The 26,354-nt window shown below is 44.9% G+C and overlaps 1 protein-coding gene across 3 annotated transcripts in view; it reads right to left on the minus strand.

Moving 5' to 3' along the window:
* Nucleotides 1–5,683: 5,683 nt before the first annotated feature.
* SMPX (small muscle protein X-linked) overlaps nt 5,684–26,354 on the minus strand; it is a 52,362-nt gene continuing 31,691 nt past the window's right edge. The window contains exon 5 of one of the 3 annotated variants that reach the window (XM_059911677.1): nt 5,684–6,112. The gene's annotated coding sequence lies outside the window, so the exon portion shown is untranslated. Of the gene's footprint in view, nt 6,113–10,946; nt 11,223–14,679; nt 15,892–26,354 lie in introns of those variants that run through there. The other 2 variants (XM_059911680.1, XM_059911679.1) reach the window with 2 other exon arrangements.

The following is a 26,354-nucleotide window of genomic DNA, read 5'->3' on the forward strand; positions in this document are numbered from 1 at the left end:
GCACTCAGTGTAGCCCTCAGACATACTCATAGAAACTCTGGAAGTGTCTGAGTGAAGGGACTCCACACTGCAGTATTGTTTGCTCCAACAGGGCCTGGCCCTGTACTGGATCGAGGCTCATCGGGCTGTAGGCTTCGTTTTGAAAACACATGAAGCATTTTAAATGATTGTTTCTCTTTCTAATAGAGCATCCAGGATTGAAATGCAGATCAGCCTCAGTTCAGAGACCAAACTCTTGACTGTGCAAAACCTGGGTACTGGCCCCTGAAAGCTAAGAGCAGGAGGGAGGGCTGCTCGGAGCTGCTTGGCGGGCCAGGGCCGCGTTAATCTAGCTGGAGTAAGGAGAGCAAATAAGGGATTAAGGAAGGGCTGGGGCCTGAGTCACCCCAGGGCAGTTCCAGGTCACATGTGCATTTGAGACTATGTGACATTTAAATGTCTCGGGTCACCCCAAGCCAGATTATCTTTTAGTCCTCGCTTGGCTTCACCACATGCACTTGAAAGCTCTCCCACATCCTCCTTAATACCCTTCAGAAGAAAATAGATGATGAGTGTTCGATTGTGCATGAAACAGATAGGCTTCCCCTGCTCAGCCAGACCGCAGAGAAGCCACGGAATCTTCTTTGGTCACCTCTACTTTAGAGCAAGTGCACTCACACTCTCCTCCTCTCCCCTTCCTCTCTCTCCCTCTCTCATGTTGTTTCATTCTCTCTCTCCCTTCCCCCTTCCTTCCTACTCACCTTTCTCTTTACTGCCTCTTATGCAGCAAGACAGCTCTGAAGTTTAAAAGCAGACGTGCTTTGACTGTCTTTGTTTGGGTGAAGTCGTGTGACACCAGGCCGTTCCCCACTCCCCAACCCCCCACCCCGGCCAGCCCCCCTTCACAGCTCCCACCTCTCTTGGACCCACTGACCTTGGGTCTGGATCTCTGTACAGTTCCTAGTACATCAATAATCAGGTCGAGTGCAATCAAGCCTCCAGAGGAGAAGTCAGTCGTTCTGAAAATCTGATTCCCAGAACACAGCAAGGGATTTCTGCTTATTTACTGGGATCAAAAGTTGGCACATAACCATGCTGTCCGAGGACGAGAGACTGTTACATAATCATCCTTCGGCAGACACAATGAGGTCACATGTTTGCCCATCTAATCGCTGATCGGAGACATGTTTGATTGCAGATAATGTGCTTGCTGGCCCACAACTTAATTACTGAGTGTCTGAATCAACAAAGCTTTCAGATGTAGGTCTTGCCTAATGGTGCATCTGTTAGAGATCATTGCCTCTGTTCGGCCTCTAAATGAAAGGTCTGGGGGATACCACGGGCCATTGCCAGCGCTGTTCCCCATGACCTCTCACTGACAAACATGCCAATTCCCACGGTTTATTTTCCAGCCAGCAATAGGCATTACTGTTTAGATCCGGGGCCAAATGGAACGAATGACTCCAGGGTGGCAGATACTGGTAAAGCCTCTGGTAGAAAGAAGCACGCTCTCCAAGGAAATTAATGCCACAGTCATTTTGGTATAGTATCTGCAGCTAGAGTCCAGTTATACAGATGGGAAGGTTGCAGAGCCACAGAGAGAGTGGGGTTCCTTTCCCAAACTGGTGAAGAAAACGTCGGGAGAAGTCTAGGGAAATAAGCAAGCAATGAGTAAAGTAGGGTCACAATGTTGAATCTATAGGTTGGGGGTCCCAGCAGTTCACCATGATCTAACTACAGAGTTTGGAGCCCATTGGGTCTCTCATTAAGCGACATCTCTCTGGCTATTTCCTCCTTGTGAATTACCCACCACGTGTGTGTGTGTGTGTGTGTGTGTGTGTGTGTGTGTGTGTGTGGTTTGCCTGTATTCCAAGTGGAGCTCCCACCCTCCCCCTCCTCAGCCATCATTATCACAACTATGATGCCTGGCAATGACTTCAAGATTTGGAAAACACTAAGTTTGGGGCGGGGTGTTCGTCTGTTTAAGATTTAAGGAGTCTTGGTCTATGCACAGTTGTTATTAATCACTGGAGACGGCTATGCCTGTTTCCTTGCCTGCAAGTTTAAATAAAGGCGACATACCATTTTCAAGACATTATAACAAAGTTGGACTCACCCAGATGATTTTAGAACACTAGGCAAAGGCCTAATTTCCAATACTAAGCAGAAATGTCCATGCCCTGGTGGGTGTCCAGCCCCCTAGAAGTGGGTGAGGGAGGGTGAGAATTGCCTGAACCCAAAAATCTTTGTGTGGCTGGAGCCAGAAGACACAGTATAAAACAAAGCTGTAAATAAACCTCAAAACCTTCCCCATTTTTGTTTTGTTGTTGTTGTTGTTGTTTTGGTGGGGTTTTGTTTTGTTTTTGCCTAAAACCTGCCATTAGCTGTAAGGCAGTGCGGCTTGTGTGGGCGGGTGGATTGAATGTCGGTGTGTTCCAAAATGCTTCTGAACAGAAATTCCTCCAGGACCCTGCCTTGTCTAGTGCACTGTAGCGTCCTGAGCAATATTAAGGAGCAGAAGGGGTTTGCAGAGAAGCCTAGAGCCGTCTTTCTGTTTGTCGAGAGCAGCCCGCCCACCAGGGTGAAATCCTGCCTGCGCCTCCTCTCCCCGTCGCTCCGCCCAACTCGCGATCGGATTTGAAAACTAGATGTTAGAGTGCAGACCTGCTTTTGCTTTGTAGCTCATCTGCAGGTATCTGAAGCCCAAGGGTAGAGCCCCGTTTCCTCCTGGACCCTGCTTGTTGACTGTATCCTCATTGAACCAGGGGAAGAGCAGGTCATAAAAAAGAGCCTTGTTATAGTGCCGTCTCTCGTAGTCCGGGGTGGCACTGAATTATTTTGCACTGAAGTCAAATGCTATGGGAGTTATTTTCTCCTCTAATAAACAAGCATAGGGTTGAGAGAGATGAGGCCAAGTGCTTCCCAGAATCTGAAAATGATTGCTCAGTTGAGGTTGTTTTTCTTTCTCTGAAGAACACCTTTAGGTGATGGTGTTGTTAAGGCTATAATCTTATTTTACAGCCGAATTCCCTCTTTTATAATCAGCACATTTTTTTTTTTTGGACAGTATGATTTGCCTTCAGTGCGGGATCTGAGCAGGTTTGGTCATTTGCTTAGAGAAAAAATGAACTCAGTGTATGAGCTTTAAGGGTTTTCTTCGCCCAGCAACATGCCGGCAGGTCGTGTTACCCTGAATGGTAGCACTGTGCGTGGCTTGTTGACTGAATACACGATCATGTCTGAATGTTAGGACAATTTATCATCTCCTTTGGAGAAGCACAGAAATTTCACTGATGGTGTGTGAGGCAAGGAACTAGCTGTGGGCCCACTGATGCATCTATTCAACAGCAGGTTGAAATCCCAAGGGAGCATCAATTACCAAGTTAAATGCAGTTTCTATTTTAAGCTAGAGACTGCAAAGCAATGGGAGAATGCCACATTGCCTTCTAAGGGAAGTTTTAATTGATCAACCTGTGGTCTTTGAATCCAAATGAGCTGTTTTCATTCCCCTTGAAACTTTCCACGTCTTATCTCAGAGGGGGGGACCCTAATTCTAGGTCAGCCCAAGAGTGTAGGAGAGGGAGTGTCACAGGATAGCACAGTCACATCCCGCTCCTTCTGGGGACCTAATCATAACAGGAGGCTTTGTGTAAATCCTCTAACTGCTCTAGTTCAAAATGAGCCATACATTTGGGTAATTATCATCCCCCTTGCCCTGGGCCTCACTTTAAAAATTCTACTGTGTCATTCAGCTACTCAGGAAGTAACCTTGGAAGCAAAGCTAATTACCCTCCAACCTGTGCTCTCGAAATGTAAAGATCTTAAAAAGTGAGTGGTTGAGACGATTCTGCAGAGCCTTGCTTGTTCCAGATGGCTTCTGCTCCAGAGGGAGAAGCTTTTCAGGTGTCCTGCGCAGTCCTGGACCCTGTGGGGCCTTCTCCTTTCACTCGGGCCTCAAGCATAGAACACAAAATCCCGTCCCGGGGAGGGGAGAGACGCAAGGGGATGTTCTAGGTGAAGGTGCTGTGTTCCCCCCAGCACTCCCTGTGGAGCCTGCCCGAGGTGGGCAGCCAGCTGAGGCGGGTGGAGGGACTATAGTTTGCCCTCAAACATCCTCACCTGTCAGCAGAGTCGCTGATAGTTGGACCTTTTATAGCACGTGCACTAAAAACGCCATTGTACCTGTGCTTGCTTTTAATTACTCAAACCGGTGTTGTTTCTAGTTTTTTCTCTCTCTCTCCTAACAAAACTTCAACTACTTGTACCTTGTTCCACCCCCACGGAAAAGCTGCATAATAATCAGTTGTTTACAGCCTGTAAGATAAATAATCACACTGCTTCAGTGTGATGTATGAGTTTTTAAAGAGGCATTTAGCATGACACGTGTGCATTTTTAAAATTATAACTTCATTGAAAATAAAATCTGTCTTTCCCTAGATTATATGTACTGTCCAGTGACTGATAGACTATGGAACTTGCTAAATCCCATAAAGTGAATTTGAGTCTTAACAAAATAAAATACATATTAAGTGAAAAACTTTTTAAAAATACATTGAATTTGTCTAATGACTCTGGTCTCTATGCTGCAAATTTGACTTGGGAGACTGCATTAAAATATGAAGACGGTTTTTATAACATGAAACCAGAATTTAATTTTGAAACTGAACATGGATCATTTATATATAAACAAAAGGAACACTGGGGCAAATTTTGTAACCCTACCCAACTACCCTAATTAGGAAGGAGTGGAAGGCCTGAGGCAACACGTCACCATATTACTTAGGATCTGTTCTGTTGACAGATCAGGATCTGGTATATTTTGTTCTGCTTGATATTCCCCGCCCCGTATGTCTACATTAGATTTAGATCATCAGGCTAAGCCACAGCCCAGCGAGGTGCCTGGGACCCACGACCAGGTGGGCGCCCTTTCACAAAACCTAAGCTCATCAGGCACCACCTTAATCTGCAGCCAGTCACGTGTGTGCAATAATAGCCCTGCTTTTGGAAACCTATCTCTACGAAACAGAAAAGCTAAAGACTAATTTGTGCTTGGGATGTTTGAAAGGACATCTGGTTTTTTTGTAATGGCAGGCAGTGAAGTGAGGAAAAACGTCATGGTGTTGGGGTGTCTGCCTACCAAGTGGGTGATACACTTGTCTCTAAAATGGTGTGATCTCGAGAACCTGGTCCCTCAAATCTTCGTATTGTGAAGTTACAGGGGCATCTGGGAAGATGAGCAGACTCTAGAGTGGCATGGCTAATTCTTCTTGGCCTGTGATTGTTTCATAGAGACTCTCCATCTTAGCACCAGGAGACACATTTCATCTTTCTTTGGATAGCTAAGGCATGAGCTGCCCCTCGCTTTCATTCTGATCTCTCAGCTTTACTTTATTGTGCCTTATAATGGACTCTACTCCATCTGGCCAAAGGGAATTTCTGAGCGTCTATGGAAGTAAAATGCACTCACCATAAAAGCTGTCCTTGAAGGAGGAATGTCAGTGATGCCCAGTTCCTCAGGCATTATTTAACTTCATTTGCAATGATAAGTCAGCCATAGCTTTACCCGTGGTCCCCAGTAATTCAGAATGAGAAGCCCCCACTTAGGCAATGTGGAATTTGGTTGGCACGTACATCTCATTTCTATCCATGTGGGGGAATATGTAGCTATCTGAAGATATGAAAATTAACGTAGTCTAGATTCACATTTTACATTTACTCAAATATTTATTTGAACTCATAAAAAGTTTATTGACATAATTTAGAAGATGAAGAACTAAAATACATTCCAAATGTTGACCAAAATAGTGTGGGAAGTAGCTCAGAGAACTTTCAATCAAAATCATTGCTATGCATATTGCCATATCCTTCTCCATAGAATCATATCCCTCCTCAAAACCACACCCTCCAAGTGGTGAATTCTTGAGCTGATTTGCTCTGCAAGCTGCCAAACGTGAAGCTAAAGTAAGTTGTGCAGCCAACTAGAAGGAAGAGATATAAATGTACAACCAGGACGTTTCTGCTAGAGTCTTAGGCATTCGGGAGGTACATAATCTTCATACAAATATATAAAACTTTTCAGTGAGCTATTTTCATTTGAATCCATTCTCTTACTCTTCAATTCTTCACATCAAGCCTGCAAAGGAAAAAGCAAAGGAACCGTTAGTTTAGTTTCCGTGAGATACTTTTAGGGACAGCTTGTAAATCAATATGATAGGTACAAGTCAAAATTGAAGGCCTCATTTTCACTTGAAAACTTCATTTCTCTATTCCGTGAAGGTAAAGTGAACTATGAGTAGAAGATGTGACCATCAACTCTGGCTCTAGTGATCTGAGTAATTCTAAACTAAAGGAGGATGGCTTCCTTCTGAAGGATTAGACTATAATGCCGACCTTAGGATTATGACTTGCAAGACCTTTGGTGCCTTGGTAAATTTGCATTCATGGCTCCCATCCTCCACCCCTCCCTAGAGCCACCCCCATTGCCGTGTAACTTTTTAGTTTCCTACCGTCATGAGTAGGGTAGGATTCCTCATGCCTGAGGTTAGCCATGTGACTTGCTTCGGCCAACAGAATGAGGTAGAAGTGATGGTGGGACAGTTCTGAGCCTGAACCTCAAGAGGGATCACGTGTTTTGGTTTTCCCTCCTGCATGTCTGCCATTGCCACAAGTAGGGTATGCCAGGCTTGCCTGCGGGTCCCCGGAGAAGGATGGGCAGCATGTGGAGCAGAGCCCCCAGCTGACACCGATACGTTAGTGAGCCCAGCCTAGATCAGCTAAGCCACAAACACATGAGCCAGAGTAATAAATGCTTTTGTTTTAAGGCATTGGATTTGGTGACAGTTGGTTATGCAGCCATAGCTAATTGATACGGTGCCATTTCTTTTAAAGGCTCTTGCAGTGCCGAGATGGTTGAACATTATTCACCCATTTGTTTTCCATTATTCTTTGCTGCCTTTTCTTGCATGTTTTACTTATGTGGATGGGCTGAATCTTTTCTAAGAAATAGAATGCTTACTTTTTTTAGTACCAATGGCTGTAGAAACAAAGCTCCACAGACAAGGATCCCCCCACCCACCCCCGCTGAGGCAGTCACTATGACTTGGCTCTCTCCATATCCATTCACAATCCCCTTCTCCCTTGCTTTTCTCTACTACAAAGGCTGGTAGCCAAATACTCTCTTTCCCAGTCTCTCTCATGGCCTGGGGCAGCCATGTGACCCAGTTGTGGCCACTGAGCCCCGAGGAGAATTCTGCAGCAGAAGTCTTTTAGAAAGTTTTGCTTTCCTGTGTATTTCTTTAGAGATTACAAAGCCTGTTGCATCACTTAGCATTTATATAGCATTGCTGTGATGCAGGTTGTATTATACTCATTGTTGAGATGAAACACCTAGAGGTTCAAAGAGCCAAGTGAGTAGCTCAAAGTCTCATAGCTGGTAAAGAGAAAAGCTGGGATTTGAATTCCTGTGTCCTGACTGTAGGGCTCCTTCCACTCCGCTAACGGGAAGGTTTGGATGGTTCTTGAACCGGAGGGGAAGGTAGGAAGGCATCACTGACTGCAGAACTGAAAATGTTACCAACAGCCGTCAGCACTGGCTCACGTATTTTTTCTAGCATTTATTTCTCTTTTTTAGAAACTCAATTTTTAGTCCAGGTCATTCACCAGGAAGAAGCAAGACACCATCTCCTTCCCAGCCCAGGATTTCCTGGCTGAAATGTACTTTGTTGACCAGCAGCTTCCCAGCGTCACCAGGGCGCCCTCCTCCCCATGCCAGTCTATTTCTCCCTCGCGCACCCTGAACCGAGTCTGTTGGACACTCACTGCTTGTGTAACGTGATTCAAGCCTTCAGGCCAGTCCCTCTTGCCTGATAACTTTTGACTAAAATCCTCCCCTCCCCCCATGGCTCTCCACATCATAGGCTGCGGTGTAATTAGTTGCCTATATGCATCCTCTCTCCCCGCTCTTCTCTTTCCCGCCATAGCTGTCCTGCCTCTAGGCCGTGACCTTCTGAAGGGTATGAACATGCCCTATTCGTTTTTGCATCCCATTTCCTATCATGGCACCTGACACAAAGCGAGAGCCTAGGGATTGGTGAGGTGGAGCGCTGGAGGGGTGAGAGCAGGACATGAAGTGGGATCGGAGTGCTGGTGAGGCAGCAGGAGTGGGCAAGGGGCCGAAGACGCAGGAAACCGGCAGTGCTGATGAGCTGCGCTGCGTCCCCACTGTGCTGTCACACCTGTCCTAGGCCCCAGCCGTAGCCCCATCGTGGCCAGCGTGTGCCCAAGCCATCTTACTGCTGTGGTCACTGTGCTGGGTGACATATGGCCAGTCTGTCTGGCCGGGTGAGAGGCCCAGCACAAGCTGCCCTTGAAACCGAGACACTCCTTGGGCTTCTCTGAGCGGCATGGAAGGGGTGATGATTCACAGTAAATTGTCACTGAAGCCTGTTCTATGAGGTGGCATTTCTCTCCAAGAAGTGTCCAGACTGTGAAGCCTCATCTGCAACCAGAAATAGGAACTATTTCTATGACAGGCTTGATATGGACTTTGACCCCCACGCATCTGTCTCACATCGGTGGAATTATAGCTATACTGAGAAAGAGAGCATGAGCCATTTGCAGTGACCCTCCAGTGACTGTTTAAAAGCCCTAAGATGCCCCTCGTGACCGGCTTCAGCTTGTGGACCTCTCTGACTTTAAGACCGTTTTGGAAACATAAGGAAACCTTGATGCAGTTTGCCCAGACCACCATGGCCACTGAGATCACCATATTATTTAGGAAAAGCAAATGCACAATTCTTTATGCAGTACTAGCCCCAGGGGAACTGTGCTTCATATGGGGAAGGAGGAACCACTGACTTTACACAGTAACCTCGTTTAATCTACAGAATGAGCCCTGGTCTTCCTTGTAGAAGGAACTGGGCAGGAGGCAGCTGATGGAACAGAGGAGTCACTGCAGTTGTCGTTCTGCAGACCACCCTTCCCTCCCCCAGCTTCCCCTCTCCCTCCCAGATCCCAGGAGAATTTGAGAGGGCCCAGCAGCCCTGGACACAGGACACTGCTGATGGCCAAGGTCACAGATGGTCCTTCCAGGAGTGCAAGGCCCTGAGAGGACCAGAGTCTCTGTCCTTGGCCTGGTGGGACTCCAGGTGTTCTCAGAACGCCTTTATGTTACCGGAATACCAGAATCCAGGAATTCAGAGACCTGGGTGAGGGCTCGAATTTAAAAATGGGAACAATGGGAAGCGATCCAGAGCTAAAATTGCCCCTGCTGTAAAGCACACTTGTTTGTCAGGGTGCTGGAATGCAAGTGTGTTGGGCGGTGTCCCGGGCCACACTGCTTTGCTGTCTAGACAACAGCTGTCAGCTATTCTCCTGTGTCCTGTTCTCCTGTCGGGGACACTGGTGAGAATGATGGCGAATGCGAGGCCCCCTGTGGAAAAGTCACTCTCCAGCTACTGCACACCCCTTTTGTACCCAAAGCAAAAAAGTTTACATTGGGAAAGGCACACCTTGGCTGGTGCACGGGTGATATGCCAGATATCTCCCGTGTGTCACTCTAGGTCCAGGCTGAGCAGCATGTGATGTTTACACCTTGCCCGACCCATTTATAGCTGCGTTACTCATACTTGGCGCAGCCCCACACACATCATTTAGGAAATGGAGTCCACTCAACACTGCTCTGCATTTGGTCCTTTAACCAGACACTTGGGGGCGGTGCAATGATTACTTCCTCCTACGTGGTGCTAAATCATAGAGCCATAAACACAGTGGCACTCAAACAAATATGTCACCCAGCACAGTGACCACAGCAGTAATCGAGAGAAAGGCGGTGCCTCGTGTTCCATCTAGTTCCATATGCAATGACTGACCAGGCACCCAGAGCAAACTGGTTGAAGCTTTGGAGTTTGTTAGAGGGCATTTGTGGAGTCCCCTAGAGCTCCTACCACACCTCCACGCCAAGGTCGGGGACACGGGAAGTGCACGGCGTGAAACTGCACCCGGGTAACTCCAAACCCAAGGCTATTTTATCCCCACCAGCCACTCATAAAGTAAAAGAAACAAAGCTCTAAGTAAAAACTTCTAAAACTTTTTTCTTAAACTGCAAAATATTCACCCAAATTGGGTTTTGTGCATCATGAAGCCTTTGGTGGCTAAAATAAAAATGGAAATGTTTCTACCAATAACTAGTAAAAGCAGGGAAGAGCAGAAAGACACAAAAAGCAGGACATTTTTGGGGTAAAATTCTGCTCCTAAAATCCAGAGTCAACAGTGTTACGTGCTGGGTGAGGAGAATTTGAGTGACCTTAAGGAGAAGGCAAATTGCATGTCCAGGTCAAATCATTAAAAATAAGCTCAAAAGGGGTTTTTAAATCCTACTGTATTGAGAGTTTGTTGCCTTGGATATCAAGTCAGGGTCCGGCAGGTGAGACAACATTGAATTTGTTTGCGGAGATCTTGGTGGAATAAGGGGTATAATCCAAGACCAGTCACCACTGGTGGCTGCTCGTTTTGTGGTCAATTTCTCCATCTCTCAGAGCACAGACCTCCCTGTTTCTAAAGGGGCCACGGATTTTACTGGAGAAACACTGGCCCGAGACTTCCTAGCAAAGCAGAGCTCGATAACGCGCAGAGGTAGACAAAGTAATGAACAAGTCGAGTAGACTGCTGTCTTAACAAGAGGTTCCAAAGATGGCAAAACCCTTCTGTGTTGTTTAGGCTTGAGCATTTGAGACCTAGGGACAATGGCGCTTACATCAGAAATACCCAGTATCCTCTTAGAACTGTCTGGCATGGTCTCTGGCAGTCAGAGGTCCTGGGACATCCAAACGGAAAAGCAATTTCTTGACATAAAGTTAACATATGAGATAAATGTAGGCCTCCCTGTCTCTCTCTAATAAGACATCCTGGAAAGCACATTGTCACAGAGATCCCCTTAGAGCTGATTGACATTTTGTTTGTTTATTTTTACAGTAACAATTATGGTAGTTAGTGGTCCATAGTCTCAGTATTCAAATTTAAAACCTGGCCGTTGGTACACCATCAGGCAGATATAAAAGCTTTATAATCCTCTAAAATAGTAAAACTGTTTTCGAAGGTGAATGGAACTTGAGTTTTCTTATTGCTCCTCCTTTTATAAATTAGGAAATTAGGGAATTCCCTGGCGGTCCACTGGTTAGGACTCCACGCTTTCACTGCCGAGGGCCCGGGTTCAACCCCTGGCCAGGGAACTAAGATCCCACAAGCTGCGCAGCACGGCCAAAAAAAAAAAAGAGAGAGAGAGAGAAATTAGGAAATTAAAATCCAGAGGGGTTGAATCCAAGGTGAAGGTCCAAGGTCGCACAGCTAGTTAATGGCTGGTCCAGGACTAAAAGCTTGTCTGGAGCTCTTAGCCCCTACAATAAATCTTTACATGTTGACGGTATTAGAGGCACCTTGCATGAACAACTGATACATAGAAATGTATCTGTAATGTAAAAATAATTTGGCTTGGCATTCTTGTACTTGTTCTAATGAACATCCAATTTTAATTTCAAAAGATATTTTTGCCTTGTCAGAATTTAGTAGAGTTTTTTTAATATTTTTATAGAGTAAAATGCATAAATCTTAAGTGAACAGCTTCATGAATTTTTTTATGTATGTATATACCCATGTATGGCTCTTATTTTTACATAACTCTTAAATACTACCCGGTATGCCAGTAATATATCATCAAGGTTTTGTTTGTTTGTTTGAGAAATACTAGTTCCAAGAGACGATAAAACAAGTTTCACCTTTGAAAGAAAGGGAGGGGAGGGGAGGGGAAAAAATCTTTCCATGGTCAGATAAATTGAGGAATACGGGGTTAAGCAGAGATAAACCATTTTCTTAGTTTTAGAGCTCCTCAGAGCTTAAATATACAAATATATATTGTGTATATTGGGTGTGAGGATGATATCATGTAGCATTTCAAAATTTACTTGATTACTGAATCATTTATCCAGTTTTCTACTGTTTGTATTCTTTTTCATTTATCATTCATTATAGCACAGATAGTGTGCATACTATTCCATCAGGTGGATATATGAGAGTTGAATTAATCGTAATCCTATTGTTGGACACAGGTTCTTAATCAATTTTGCTGTCATAAGTGAACAAACCTTTTCCCACACGTTTTCTTTAGGATGGTGTCCATCAAGGCCGAAGTGGGTTGGAGGACATACAAATCCGCAATGGCTGGAACTTTCTCCATTTACTAAGCCCCACACCCTCATCATCTAGACTGGCATAGTGCCTGCTGTACAGAAGACAATATCTGTTGAGGGAATGAGCAAGTGTCCATTTCATGATCATTTTCCCACTTATGTTTGTGAATATTACAAGAGAAAAATTGCTAACTCTTTTTTTATTGAGTATCCCCCTTTGAATACTAGTGAGGCATATTTTCTCATGGCTTCTCTACTAATTATACATCTACTTCTGTGAATTGTGAGTTCATTTCCTTTATTTATCTATTAAGGTGTTAATGTTTTGCTTCCCAGTTTGCGTGGGCTCTTTATACAATTGTACACTTCATGCACAACAGTTTTCTTGATAGAGTTCACCATTTAATGTTTGGGGTTTTTTTTTTTTCAAGTACAGAATTGATTTTTAATTAGCAAGATTTTGAGGGATGATTTTGATGGCTCTTCTTTAAAAAGCTATCTGGGCAAGCTTAAATCAATGCCCTCTTTTTTTTCCCCAAATCATTCCAACCATTATTTTTAAAGTTAGTTATAGCCAAATCCTCCCTTTTGAAGCCATCATCAAAGGCCTTTAATTTTATCACCTTAAAAGTGATAAGAGGTCAAAAAAGAAGGATGTTCATGGAAAGAAAAGCATCGCCTTGGAGATGTGGGGTCTTATTTAGAAGCTGTGGTAAATCACTCCTAAAGTTGGGGAGGGGGGTGAGTTTTTTTAAACCCCCCAGAACAGGAGCTCAAACTTGGCTACACATTAGAATCATTTGGTGAGTTATTAAAACTTCCGAGGCCCAGGCTGCCCCAGAGCAATGACATCAGCGTCTCTGGGGGTGGGCTCAGTATTTTTTAAAGCTCCCAGGCCTCTGATGTGCAGCCAAGGTTGCGAACCGCTGGCCTAGAAGCACTTCTCAGACTTTAATGTCCAGAGGAAGTACTTGGTGATCCTGTTAAACTGCAGATTCTGACTCAGGAGGCCTGGGATGGGGCCTGAGGTTGTACATTTCTAGCAACCTCTCAAGGGATGCTGTTGCTGTTGGCCCATGGACTACGCTTTGAGAATCGAGGGTCTAGAGCAGTGGTTCTCAATGAAAGGGATGGTATTTTGCCCCCCAGGGGCCATTTGGCGATATGTGGAGACATTTTTGGTTATTAAAACCAGGAGGAGGGAGTGCCACTGACATCTAGTGGGTAGGGCCAGGGATGTGCTAAACAGCCTACAGGCCCCAGGACAACCCCCACTCCAAAGAGTTATCTGGCCCAAATGTCAATAGTGCTGAGGGTAAGAAACCCCACTCTAGAGAGGGCTGGTTCTGTGAACGAAAATGATCCCAAACCTGAGCTGGAAGGCTGTCTGCTCTGGTGTGATGAGTGGTCCCTTCTGAGAAGCATTTCTGATAAGACATACGAGTGATTTTTTTCTGATCAACTTTAATGAGATTAAGAGCCCCTTGTGGGAAATTAGATTTACCTGCCTCACTAAATTAGCCTTGTGACAGAGTTATAGACCACTTGTACCCAGTCTAACAGTGTTATCTAACCACATTTTTTCCTATTCCAAGTTTTTGAACTGGCTTTTTGAAGCCTCTTTAAGCAGCTTTGAAATAAAGCTTTGACATGTGCTGGCAATGAATTCATCAGAGAAATTGCTTCAACACCATTTGCCTTGCCAGCCTCCAAGCTGCTTTCCAGGTGGACCCTGTCTATAAATTCAACTGTTTACTGAGTGCCTTCTGTGGAGACATTGTAGTGCAGACTCTGCTTTCAGATCCCAGCAATCCTACTTTCTAGCTGCTTCACCTTGGGTAAGTGTTCTATTAAGTACAGGGAAGTAACAGTACCAAACTCCCAGGGCTGTTGTGAGGATAACATATTAAAGTGTTCAGCAGAGTGCTTCCCACATAGTCAATGCTCGATAAATGTGAACTGTTACTATTACTCCAAGCTGAAGACCCAAAAAAGTTTATAGATCGATGTGCCTGTCCCCCTCCTCTGCCGTCCAAGCAAGACTGAGTCTTTGTTGTCTTGGCGTCAAGCTCTTTGGGGTGATGGTTGGTGGAGGTCTAAATGGGCGGAGAGCACTGAAAGTAGTGAATTGAGTTGAAATTACAGAAAAAAGAAGGGCTGGGGCAATCAGATAACCGGATTCTGGGGAAAGAATGAAGAGACATTTGGGGTAAGAAGTCTCTAGGATGAAGGACTTTCAGGCTGATAATGAATCAAGAATGTTTACGTCACTTTACAATGTTAATCATAGGTGAAAATTTGCATTCCTTTTTGACACTGCTTTCAATGATCAATTTATGTTTCTTTTGGAGGAGGCTCTGTGCTTAAATGGTCTTAAAGGTGGAAACCAGATGCCTGGTTTTATTTTGGTTACATTACATGCCAGAAAATGTATTAGGTAGGCACTGTGGATACACTAGTGGGCAAGTTATCCCCCTTCATGGAACTGAACATCTAGAAGGAAAGTCAGACAAGAAAATAAGTGATGGCAATCTATTCCTCCATGGTGATGGGTGCAGCTGTGATGGGACAAAGGCAGCTGTGGATGCTTTATCCAGTTTAAGGGGCTATGGAAAGGCTTTTCCAAAATTGTATTTAAACTGAGACCTGAATGATGGGTAGGAGTTAGCCCGCTCATGGGTAGGGGAGGAGAGAGATTGGAAAATAATATTCTGAGCATGTATAAAGGCCTAGAGTCAGCATGACACCTCCCTGAACTGGCTTGGAGCAAGGGATGCCCTGGGTGGGCAGAAATGCCAGTTGGGAGAACCTGGTGCGTCTGAGCCAGTTAGTGCAGGCCCTGGGGGCAGTGGGGAGCCACTGAGGCCTGTTCTGCAGGGCCGTGACATGATCACTTTTGTGTTTTTACTTTTTAAAAAAACCTGTTTACTGCAGGGCTCTGGTGACGAAAAACAAGGGAGAAAAGGCTTTAAGGAGTGAAGGGCAGAGGTCACTCTGACAGCTGTGGGCTATTAGTGCTCCGATTGTTCGGTGAGGTCATGTGCGTGGCAGCAACAAGCATGGTGGATGAATGGAGTTTGCAAACCTTCTTTCAAGGTGAAAGAGGGGTCAAACATTTCAGAAACTCACAGCACTTATCCAAGGGCTCTCGCCTGAGGATTGAGAAAGGCAGCCCCTCACCATCAGCAAAGGCCCAGGGACTCCCCACCGAAGGATCTCTGCTCCAGATCTCAGACTTCCAGCAGGGGCTTAGGAAAATTCCCACGGGCCTCCCACTTTACTTGGAGAACTAAATACGAGACAAATCACAAGTGACCACAGACTGCCAGGCGGGCTCTCACCTGGCAGTGCGCAGTATTTTGTGGGCTAGGAAGAATCTGAGCTTAAACAAAGCAGAAATGGACAGTTTCTCCGATCCCGTGGCTTAATTTATTGAACAGGGGAAATAAGCCTTGGGAGGAAGAAGGACCCATTCCTAATGATTTAACCATTAATAAAGCCCTACTATAAATGGAACTCAGGAGAGAAGGTAGCTTGTCAGAGGGCGAAGGAGTGGGCCCCATTAGGCAAAATAGGTCAGGCAGGGAGAAAGTCGTCCTGTCTCCTGATAGTTACGTTGATCAGAGATGACAAGCCTTGTTGTTTTTTAACTGTTTGAAAAGGGATAGAGAATAAGAGGTTTCTTTCTGGTTGGTGTCCTTCTTAGAAGATGGCTGTTTCAAAGAGGATCCTGAAAAGAGAAGAACTGATAGTATTTATCACAGTTTTGAGTTTTGTGCTTAAGAACCTGTGTGTATGTGTTTTCAGAAACATAAGTTTTTACCGAAAAAAATTCTGTGCTTCTCCTAGGGAGTCCCTATGGCTGATCACTGTCTTTCATTTGGGATTAATGAAACAGCAACTCCTAAGGAGGGTGGCCTTTCCACTGATTTTTGGTGTTACTCTCTGCTTTTTTTCCACCCTCGGAAATCAAGAGAGAACAGGAAAACTATCACAATAGGAGAACAAAGCGAGGAGAGGGAGTAGTACACAAGCTAAGATTTGTCCCTCCAGCCCTGACTTTTTAGTTTACTTCTGGATTTGCCCTCCCTAAGAGGTTCCACTTTCTTCTCCTTCCTTTTGGAGCACCTCCTCCCTAATGACTCAAGGAAGTGAAGAAAAACGTTTCCCAAGTGCTCAGAGTTTGCACTTTGCTTATATGTTGTCTGGTTTATAAAAGCTTCTGCTGTTAAAAACATCATGGAAACTGGCTTCACATTTGGAAATAATCTTTCTAATCTCCCCAGAGATAAACAACATTTGGTGTTTTAAATAAATACAAGAACTTGTGGATGGTGAGGATCAGTAAGGTTAAAAGAAAAGCAAATACTGAAATGTTAAGGCTGTGTGACTTTGGGCAAAACCTCACTTCTCCAGACCTCAGTTTTCTCATCTGTAAAAAAAAGAAAAGAAAAAAGAAAGAGGGGTAGGCTGCTGTTTAGGCATCCTCCCAGATGGCCCCCAGTGAGTCTTGCCACCTGGCATTCTTACCCTTGTATAGACCTGTCCAACACCAAGTAAAGCTGACTTGTGTAATCAATAGCATATTACAGAAATGACAGAGTGTGACTTCCGAGACTGGGTCATAAAAACCAATGCAGCTTCCGCCTTGCTCTCTCTTGGATCATTGGCTCTGGGGGAAGCCACCTGTCATGTTGTGAGGGCACTCAAGCAGCCTAGTGGCGCCAAGGCCTCCTGATAACAGTCATCACCAATCAGCTAGCTGAGTGTGCCAAATTAAAAGTGGATCTTCTGGTCCTAGTCAAGGGTTTAGATGACCGCAGTCCCAGCCAGTATCTTGACGGAAACCTCATGAGGGATGCCAGCCAGAGCCATGCAGCTCAGCCACTTCTGAATTCCTGACCCACAGAAACTCTGAGATAATATTATTCTTTTAAGCTGCTAGGTTTGGGGTAATTTGTTATACAGCAATATATAACTAATACGGTTGCCTTAAGCCAAGTCCAGCTCTTATATTTTATATGTCAATGAATAGGTGTTATTTCTGGGAATCATGAAAAATTGGCATTTCATTTATGTCAAAAACCAGATCCTAGCTGCACGGTAGGACTGTATTGCTTCAGGCATTTCTAAAAAGATGAGTAGTCAGTCTCTAGGGACCTGGCATCCTGAGAACTCATGGATTCAACTTTGTGGAAGCAGGCCAACACAGCTGGCTGACCTTGAACCAAAGCTTACAGTACGATAGTTCAGCACCCAGCAATTAGTCCTTAGCACATTGTACGAAAAACGTATCCCACTTATATTGTGTTTACACTCAGACACTGAACTTGTTAAAAGAAACTTCAGTGGAATGGGGACTTACCTGGGCTCTGTTCTTAATGAGTCACTCCAAAGGGTGCAACTGGGATTATTTGGAGGGAACAACACCCGTAGCAGTTTTTAGTGTGAGATGAATTGGGATAGGGGTTAAAAGTTGCTGAGTTCATGGTTAAACTCAAGTGACTCTCCAGGGTGGGGGGGTATAGAGAGGACCTCTGCATGGGCCTGGACCTTGGTTAGACTAAGTGGCATCGATGGTGCCCTGACCTGTGAGAATATGACTCTACGTATCTTGGGATAGACACACATCACGACAGTAACAAGGCACAGCACACTCACTAGGGGGAACCAGCGTGTCTTCAGCCCCTTCTAAGCCCCTCTAAGCTATTTTTTGGACTCATGTGGCAGTCTGGATAACTTAGTATCTCTTCCCCATGTCCTGTCCCAAACAGAGGCTGTGGCTCACCACTGGATCACCCTCTGAATAAATGTACATATATGCTGCATGGCTTTCCAAGAACGTGTGGCTTTTTTCCATAGTTAGAGACTTTCATCCCAGCCACCTTGACATTCAACCGAAGAAATACTTTTCCAAACAAGAAAGATTTCAGTTTGGTTTGTCCGTGGAGGATCTGAGAAACATTCTCTAACTCAGTCCTTCTGACCTGAGTTGCACATTAGACTGACTCACCCAGAGGTCTTGTGAAACATACCCCTCCCTCAAGGAATTATGGGTCGGGGTGGGGCGTCGGCAAGTCCAGGTGATCCTAGTGTGCAGTCAGCACTGTGGATGGTCTAACTGTACCCAGCAACTTGCTGCTGCCTGACTCCAGGACTAAGATAACTAGAATAAAAATAAGTGATTCTCACCCAAAGCCCAAGGCTGGACAACTCAGTTGTTCAGAAACTGGCTTCAGTTCTTACGCCATAATATTTGAGAAAAGCTATACAACTGCCTATCAATTAGCCAGGTAGCTGGGATCCTGGTCCTGTCTTGTATTGGACTTGAAAGATGTTCAAATTTAGAACGTCTTCTGTGTTTTATTTCCACTACCTGGACATCCATAACAGTACGCTTGAATGAAGATGATCAAACCTGGCTTTTTGGTCTCTGCATATATTTGAAACTTGGCGAGGCCTTCCTTAGAAATATTCCTATAGAGATTGGAAAAGTGACTCCTCTTCTTTCTTCCCAACCGCTGCATCCAGAGGTCTCTGTATTATTGCTTACAATTGCATGTGAATCTAAAATTATCTCAAAATAAAAAGTTTAAAAAGAAAACCAGGTTGTGGGGTACATTTGGCCCCTGGGCCCTGGTTTGCCAACCCTTGGACTGTAGCAGTGTTAGAACTTAACAGTTACAGAAATTAATATTGTATCAGTGAGATTAAGTGACTGTTAGGTAAGTTGATGCCACTAGCATTCCTCATGCATTATTATTAGGATTGTCCCTCATAATTTACACAGTACATTTCACCCCCATGGAACTTTATCTGCCACATGGAGAATCGGCCTGGGGCAATGGTTCAGAGTCAGACAGCCTGGATTTGAATTCTGGCTGCCCCACCGTCTAGCTGTGCCACCTTGGGGAGGTCATGTAACTTTTCTGTGCCTCAGTTTTCTCACCTGTAAAATGGAGCTCTTATGTATACTAACTCATTTAAGAATTACAAGGTAAAGTGCTTGGAACAGTGCCTGACCCTTGGAAGCACTATTATAAGCACTAATGATTGTTGCTTCATTGATGCATTATGTATCTGAATTTCAGCAAGAAAATTTGACCTAGTTGCTCACTATACCTTTGGATACTAGCTGTAAAACCGTGGACCAGATAATGGGATAGTTAGGGGATTTGGAATGTCCAGACCTAAACAATCTAGATTGATGGCTCTAGGTCAGTGGTTCTAAAAGTGTGGCCCCTAAACCAGCAGCAGCAGTCCATGGGTACTTGTCAGAAATGCATATTCTCGGGCCTACCCCAGACCTACTGAATCAGAAACTGGAGGTGGGGCCCAGCAATCTAAGTCTCAGGAAGCCCTCCAGATGATGCTGATGTATGAGAAAGTTTGAGAACCACTACTCTAGGCCAATCTGAAGAGTTTCCATTGCCACAGCCCACAGGATGCTGTCCTTGGTGCTGCCTTGTCCCCACTCTCCTCAAGACCTCAGTTAAATATAGGAACGAGCTTGCTTCTCAAATTAGCAGATCAGAGATGCAAAGCCAGCCTGGAGGAATAACTACACTGTTGGATGCTGGAATGTGGACCTGAAATGATCTCAGTCGGTTGGAAGTGCCAGCCAACATTCGCAAAGTTGTTGTGATTTTTAATAGTGCTTTATTTTTACCTAACGCAAATTTCTAACTCAAGTTTCTTGGCATTTTAACTCCTACATGTTCAGTGAGGTTGTCAGCAGTGATGGTGGGTATCCAGGCACCACATTTCTAGTTAGCACCATGGCCAGGACTGTAGGATTGCAGCAGGTTGACCCTGAGTACAGGAGCGAAGCCCTGCCCATCACCTCTTGGCATTTCATAATTTGATCACCTAGTGAGAAAGGGTGCCAGCCAGGAGAAAACACAGTCTGCAGTCAATTATGAAGGGATGGCAATGAGATGGTGGGGAGATTCGGGATCATTCTAATGCAGCTGTATTTGCCATCTGTTCTGGTCTCTGAGCATTATCAGCTGTTTTGTCTTATCTGGGCCACATGCTCTTCCCATGCACTGGGATTCCCTGCCAGCCAGGGACTCTAAGACCAGCTCGGTGGTGTAGCCTGCTCCTGGCAGTGGAAGCAGGTCTATAATTGGCCCATAATTGGATTCGATTTGGCTCAGAATGACTCCCAGGCTGTCTCTCCCCTGACAGATAACCAGCAGTAAACTTCGTATATAATTCTGCAGGGAATCTGGGATGCCATTTCTTGGCTGTTGCTGACAATGGAGAGCTTTCCAGAAGAGTTGACCTTTAGGGTGATGATTTGGGGCTATCTTAAAGTGAAGTTTTCCCCAGGCTCATTGGTTTGCCACCTGGTCTTTCTGAAATTAAGACATTTCAACCAGATTTTCAAATTCCATGATCAGATATGTGTGTGTGTGTGTGTGTGTATAAATGATACAGTATGTTTTTTTAATTAGGCAGCAAGAAAACAGTAAATAGAAATGGAAATTGAGATAGTACCTTTCCTTTGAAATATATGTATAGATCTAAGTGGGTAGCTTAATCCTAGCTCTCTTTCTCTGTCAGTGAGAGAAGTCCCTCTGGGTATAAGCAGAGCCATTACCTGTCCTGTTCTGGACCACAGCACAGTTTGTAACTAACCCCTCCTTGGCACCTGCTGCACACTGCATTGGTGGTCCTACTTTTCTGATTAAAAGGGATCACACTCATTTTCTACAGATGGACTTGACTAGACTTAATTAATAATTAGTCTTTGAACAAACTTCCTCTTGAGGGACATGACGATACATCCCACAATCTTCCACCCTGGGTGAAGTTGGAAGTCACATAAGAATGAACTGCAAATTCGATTCCTGCCCTACCTGTCTCATGGAACTGTTGTGAGCCTTGAAAGAGAAGGAACACAGAAGTATGGTGGAATTCTTAAAATCAAGGGCAAGGGCTTGTTAATACAAGTAGGTTCTAGTTAAAAGATGAGATTTAAAACTTGCCATAAAACTCCAAATAAACCTCTGTTTCCTCATTGCCAAGTTCATGACTCCCCCTAAAGTGGCCATTTCACAGAGTCTCCAAGCTGCCATGTTATGTGGCACCTGTTTTTATTACTGACTGCCTACCTGTTTCACTCTTATTACAAAGTAGACATGACTTAATTGTCAAATTAAGTAACATCAGAAAGAGGCAGAAAACACTCCTGGAGAATAATAAGATGGGGAGATTGGATGTGAATGGGGCATAAGCCAGGACAGGATGTCATGGAGCAGACACAAGGGCACTTCTGGATGTTTAGATCGACATGGATCTTGTTTTAGTTTCTGGACCAGACTTCAATAGTACACAGTCTGTGTACAAAAGATTACTAAAAAGATGAGATGCCTCGTTTTTTGGCCATCAAGCCCGTTCAAAATGCTCAGTAAAATGGTGTCTGAAATGCATTGTTTCACTTTTCCTTGATAGTAAGAGAATGGCAGCTTGACTCTTTAAATATTTCTTTAACTGATTTTCTTCAGTGAAAGATCAGAAATTGCAAACTGGACATATTTGGTAGTTAAAAGTGGCTGGGGAGGGGGTAGAGATCCCTTGAAGTCTCCAAAATCAAATGAAAGTGCTGAAGTGAAATGCTTGTCATTTTGCTGGCTTTGGAAACAGGAGCTGCTGCAGGTTTTGAAAAATGGGACTGCAGTGCCTCCTCCAGGAGAAAGGTGGTAACTTCAGGTTAGAAATCATCTCAGGAATGCTTCAAGGAGGGGTCCTCCCAGGTACTTAAAGGGTCTCAGTGAGCTCAGATTAGTCACAAACAATTAATGAGTTTTCTTTTTCAGTGAGCTTTTTCATATTCCCTGGGGAAATATGCAGAGCCACTCTTCAGAGAGTATTTCATTTAAAAACCAACCAACCAACACTTGGCCTTGGAAGAAAGGGGCTGAGAGCAGAGGGCATGGGCAAGTTGTGGGGACAACAAAGGGAAGGACATTTTCTGGATGTCACTTTGTGCCAGGTGCCCCATCTGAGTCAACTCACTGTCTTTATGGTTGCCTCTGAAGTTCGGGATTATCATTTCTGTTTATAGACGTGGCTCAGAATGGTCAGGAACTTGCCCAAGGTCACAGACTTACTACGTGACGTAGCCGGAAGTAGAGCGCAAGTGTGTCCCACTACATCCAGCACGTCCAGTGCTCAGTGTCTTAAATTAAGTTGGTAACATGCTATCGTTAGTAATAATAATAGCACCCACTGCACTGGAGACTTTGTACACACCATGTATGTTAACTCGGTGTTTCTCACCCTCGACACTCCTGACATTTCTTGTGGGGGGCTGTCCTGCACGTTGTGGGATGTTTGGTGGCATCCCTGGCCTCTACCCACTAGATGCCAATAGTACCCACCCTGCGTTGTGACAACCAAAAATGTCTCCAAACATTGCTCAACGTCCCTTAGGATGTGGAGCGAAATTGCCCCCGTGAGGTAGGCATTTCTCTCATTTTTCAGAAAAAGAAACAGAGTGCTAAGCCAAATCACAGACCGAGCGAATAACAAAACCAGGGCACGAACCTACTCCTGCATCACCTCTAAACTGTGTGCTCTTCAACCTTCTTTCAGTAGAATATTTGTTTTACAACATCCTGTCTAGAATCTCTGTCACTTGTATTCAAAGGCCATGACTTGTTTCTTCCTTCCTGCTGCAGCTGTTATGTGCTAAAGTCCCCTCTCACATTCACACCCAACTAGACTGGGAGTCCCTCGGGGGACATTGTCTTGTATCGCCTACCGTTAGTGTGATAGTGCCTGGCATGGAGTAGGTGCCCAGATGTTCACTTACTAAAGGAGTGAATTCATTCCAGTACTTTAACCCTTCCTGTTCAAACCCAGTTTATTCTGTTAACTTGTTTTATGGAGAAAAAGGTTAATTCGGCCAAAGTAAATTCCAGGTAGCCCAAGTACAAAATGATTAGGAAATGAAAATTAATTGAGTCTGAATAAATGGATGTTTGAACACTCAGAATTTAATAACTCCGTTTGGTAAGTTTTCAGGAACTGCTGCCTCTGGAACTAAAGAGCAGCCATGGTTCCTATCATTTGTATCTAAAATTGGGCGTCAGGCAAGAGCTAGGCATAAAAATGTGTATGACGTGTTAAGGATTCGGCTGCGCGTGTGACACGTCACGGAAGGAAGTGCCACTGTCCTTTCTAGAAGGCATCCAGTGACTTCTGGGTGGTAAGACAGGCTTGCTTTCTGCTGTTTTTCCAGCAGTCAAGATGAATGGTTCTGAGCAGTCTTTGTGCCACCTGCCTAGTCGAAAATGACTCCAGTCTGTCCGCTGCTTAAAAGAAATTGTCCCTCGGTGAGAAGCCAGTTGACTGTCCCTGCCTGGGATTAAAGCAGCCACCACCTCGCCATCTGCGTAAAGCCCTAAACCGGAGGGTGTGGAATGATCAGTTCCCGGGCAGGGAGCCGTGGCGAGGGAGTACAAGTTAAATGTGCAAGTCTCGATTTCCCCCTCCTGACTCTTTCTCCTTCTCAAATGCCACAACGTGTGGGGGGAGTTAAAACGACGAGCAGCGTTGTCACGATGCAGCCAAGCCTGATTAGACAGCCTGGAATTCACTTCCCCAGTTTTCTACGTGGGCTGCACACAGCGTGAGAAGGAATGAAAGAAAAGGCTTCATGGGTAGGAGACGGCTGCCTCTTGATGACACAGAGACGCCTGCCAAGCCCTCGCTCAGCCCAGGAGCAAAGGAGGGCTCTGCAGAGGCCTGGCCTTCCTCTGCTGCAGTTTTGTCAGCACTGGGCTAGGGCCGCGGCCACCACTGCTGCTGTTCCATCCCCTCTCCTTCCTCTCCTCCTCCTTCCCTTCCTTTCCTTTCCTTTCCTTTCCTTTCCTTTCCTTCACCGCCTTGGCCTTTCTCTCAGTGTCTCTCTCATGCTTTCTCTGATATTTACAGACATTAATGAACCCTTCTGTTTGTCCAAGACCCTTAAAGAGAGCAAATTATTTGTGCTTCCAGGCAATATTCTGCCCCTTCACCTGGCCCCGGCTAGACTCCCTGATGTGTATTTGAATCCCCAAAGCTGACAACCTTGGCGCCTGGTGCATGCTTTATGCTCACTAAATACTTGTTCAATGACTGACTAAATGCATGCATGAATTGGATAAATGAATGAGCAAACGAATGAACGAGTAAATAAACCAACATGTCAGAGTTGTGGTGTCACCTCTTTGTGGAGGTGACAGTTTCTGCAGCCTCTTTAAGCCTTTGTTTGTTTTTACTGTGACCTAACGCAGTGAAATATTGGAAAAGCCCAGAAGACTACAGTTAAATAACATTTTTAAAGAATGCAGTGGGTGCTAGTGATTAAAAGGACTGGCTGTGGAGTGCGGCAGATGACAGTTGGCATCTCACCTCCGTGACTTACAGGCTGGATGACTTTGGTCAAGTTACACAAACTCTCTCAGCCTTCTTTTTCCCCATAAATGAAATGGGCATCACAGTATATACTCCATGCAGTCAGCATGAGGAGTAAATGAAATAATGTATGTGAAGTGCAAGACACAGTGTCAGGTATATCACGAACATATAATAAATGCTAACGATGACAATAAAAATGATGACATTGATGTTAGTGCTGCTGATTACTAATACTTAATGTTTAACATTCATATTTTAAAAGACTTGATGAGAGACTTCCCTGGTGGCGCAGTGGTTAAGAATCCGCCTGCCAATGCAGGGGACACGGGTTCGAGCCCTGGTCCGGGAAGATCCCACATGCTGTGGAGCAACTAAGCCCGTGCGCCACAACTACTGAGCCTGCGCTCTAGAGCCCGCGAGCTACAACTACTGAGCCCGCGTGCCGCAACTACTGAAGCCCGTGTGCCTAGATCCCATGCTCCGCAGCAAAGAGAAGCCACCGCAATGAGAAGCCCGTGCACCACAACGAAGAGTAGCCTCCACTCACCGCAACTAGAGAAAGCCTGCGCGCAGCAACGAAGACCCAATGCAGCCATAAATAAATAAATAAATAAATAATCAAAAAATAAATAAAAGACTTGATGAGCTGCTGAGATAACCTACTGCTTTCTGATACATTTGCGGTGAAAAAATAACCTACCAAAAATAGTTGTGTTTAAGGCCTAATATGTACCATATACCATAAATATATTTAGTTTACCAATTGACAAGAGAATCATATTTAAGAGTGGTTGATTCCTAAGTCTCTGATTAATGTGAAGAGATTATAAATATTGGGCAGTTAATTACTATTCTCTTTTTATTAATGTTTTGATTTCTGTAAAATGCAGTGCATTGATTGCTTAGAAAGGAACGTTTGCAAGTTGGTCCTGACATCAACTTTTCAAGTTGATCAATCAGGGTTACTTAGTCTCAGCACAACTAACATTTAGGACTGGATAATTCTTTGTTGTGGGGGGTGGGAGCTGTCCTGGGCATCGTGGGACATTGACCAGCATCCCTGACATCTCCCCACTAGGTGACAGTGGCAGCCCATACCTCCCTCAAGTTGTGACAACTCAAACTGTATCTAGACATGGCCCTCTGCCCCCAGAACCACTGGGTTAGGGTAATGAGTTCCATTGCATTGGGAGCAGGGCAAGTGCCAGTGGCAACTGCCCTTTAGCCCGTGGAAATCTACCTGCCAGAGTACAAGGTTCTACAAAATTTGGTCCTGAGTCACCTCTGCCTTCTAGAGAGCTGGCCGGAGCAGATGTGCTTCTCTGGGCTCAGATCTGTTCTCACCAATTCCACATCCCTACTGAGAATTCACACACTAGGCCATCCAGATCTCTGTTTTAATAGAAACCATCCAGGTAGCTTCTGTGTGTTTGCTGTAGAGAGGCTTTTAAAGCAACTGCCACGATCAGCTCAAAGGCTCCTCACGTTCGCCCTCAATAGTACTCTACACCCACACAGGCTGTAACCAGGGCCTAGAACAGTAGCTTTGCCAGGCAGGTTAACAAATGAATAAAACCTTGATGCAGTTCAGAACCACTGCAAAACTCATCTTTATCCTAACCAAGTGGGGAGCAGGAAAAAAAAGAGCATCACGAATCAAAAGAAATGTGGCTTCACTAGAGAGTGAAAAATCTCAGCATAAAACCATTTCCTTCAAACAAAATGAATAGAGCTTCTGTAATTGGGTCAAAGCAGGGAACATTCCAAAACTGAGGACAAAAA

This window comes from Balaenoptera ricei, chromosome X (assembly GCF_028023285.1).
Source record: "Balaenoptera ricei isolate mBalRic1 chromosome X, mBalRic1.hap2, whole genome shotgun sequence".
NCBI lineage: Eukaryota > Metazoa > Chordata > Mammalia > Artiodactyla > Balaenopteridae > Balaenoptera > Balaenoptera ricei.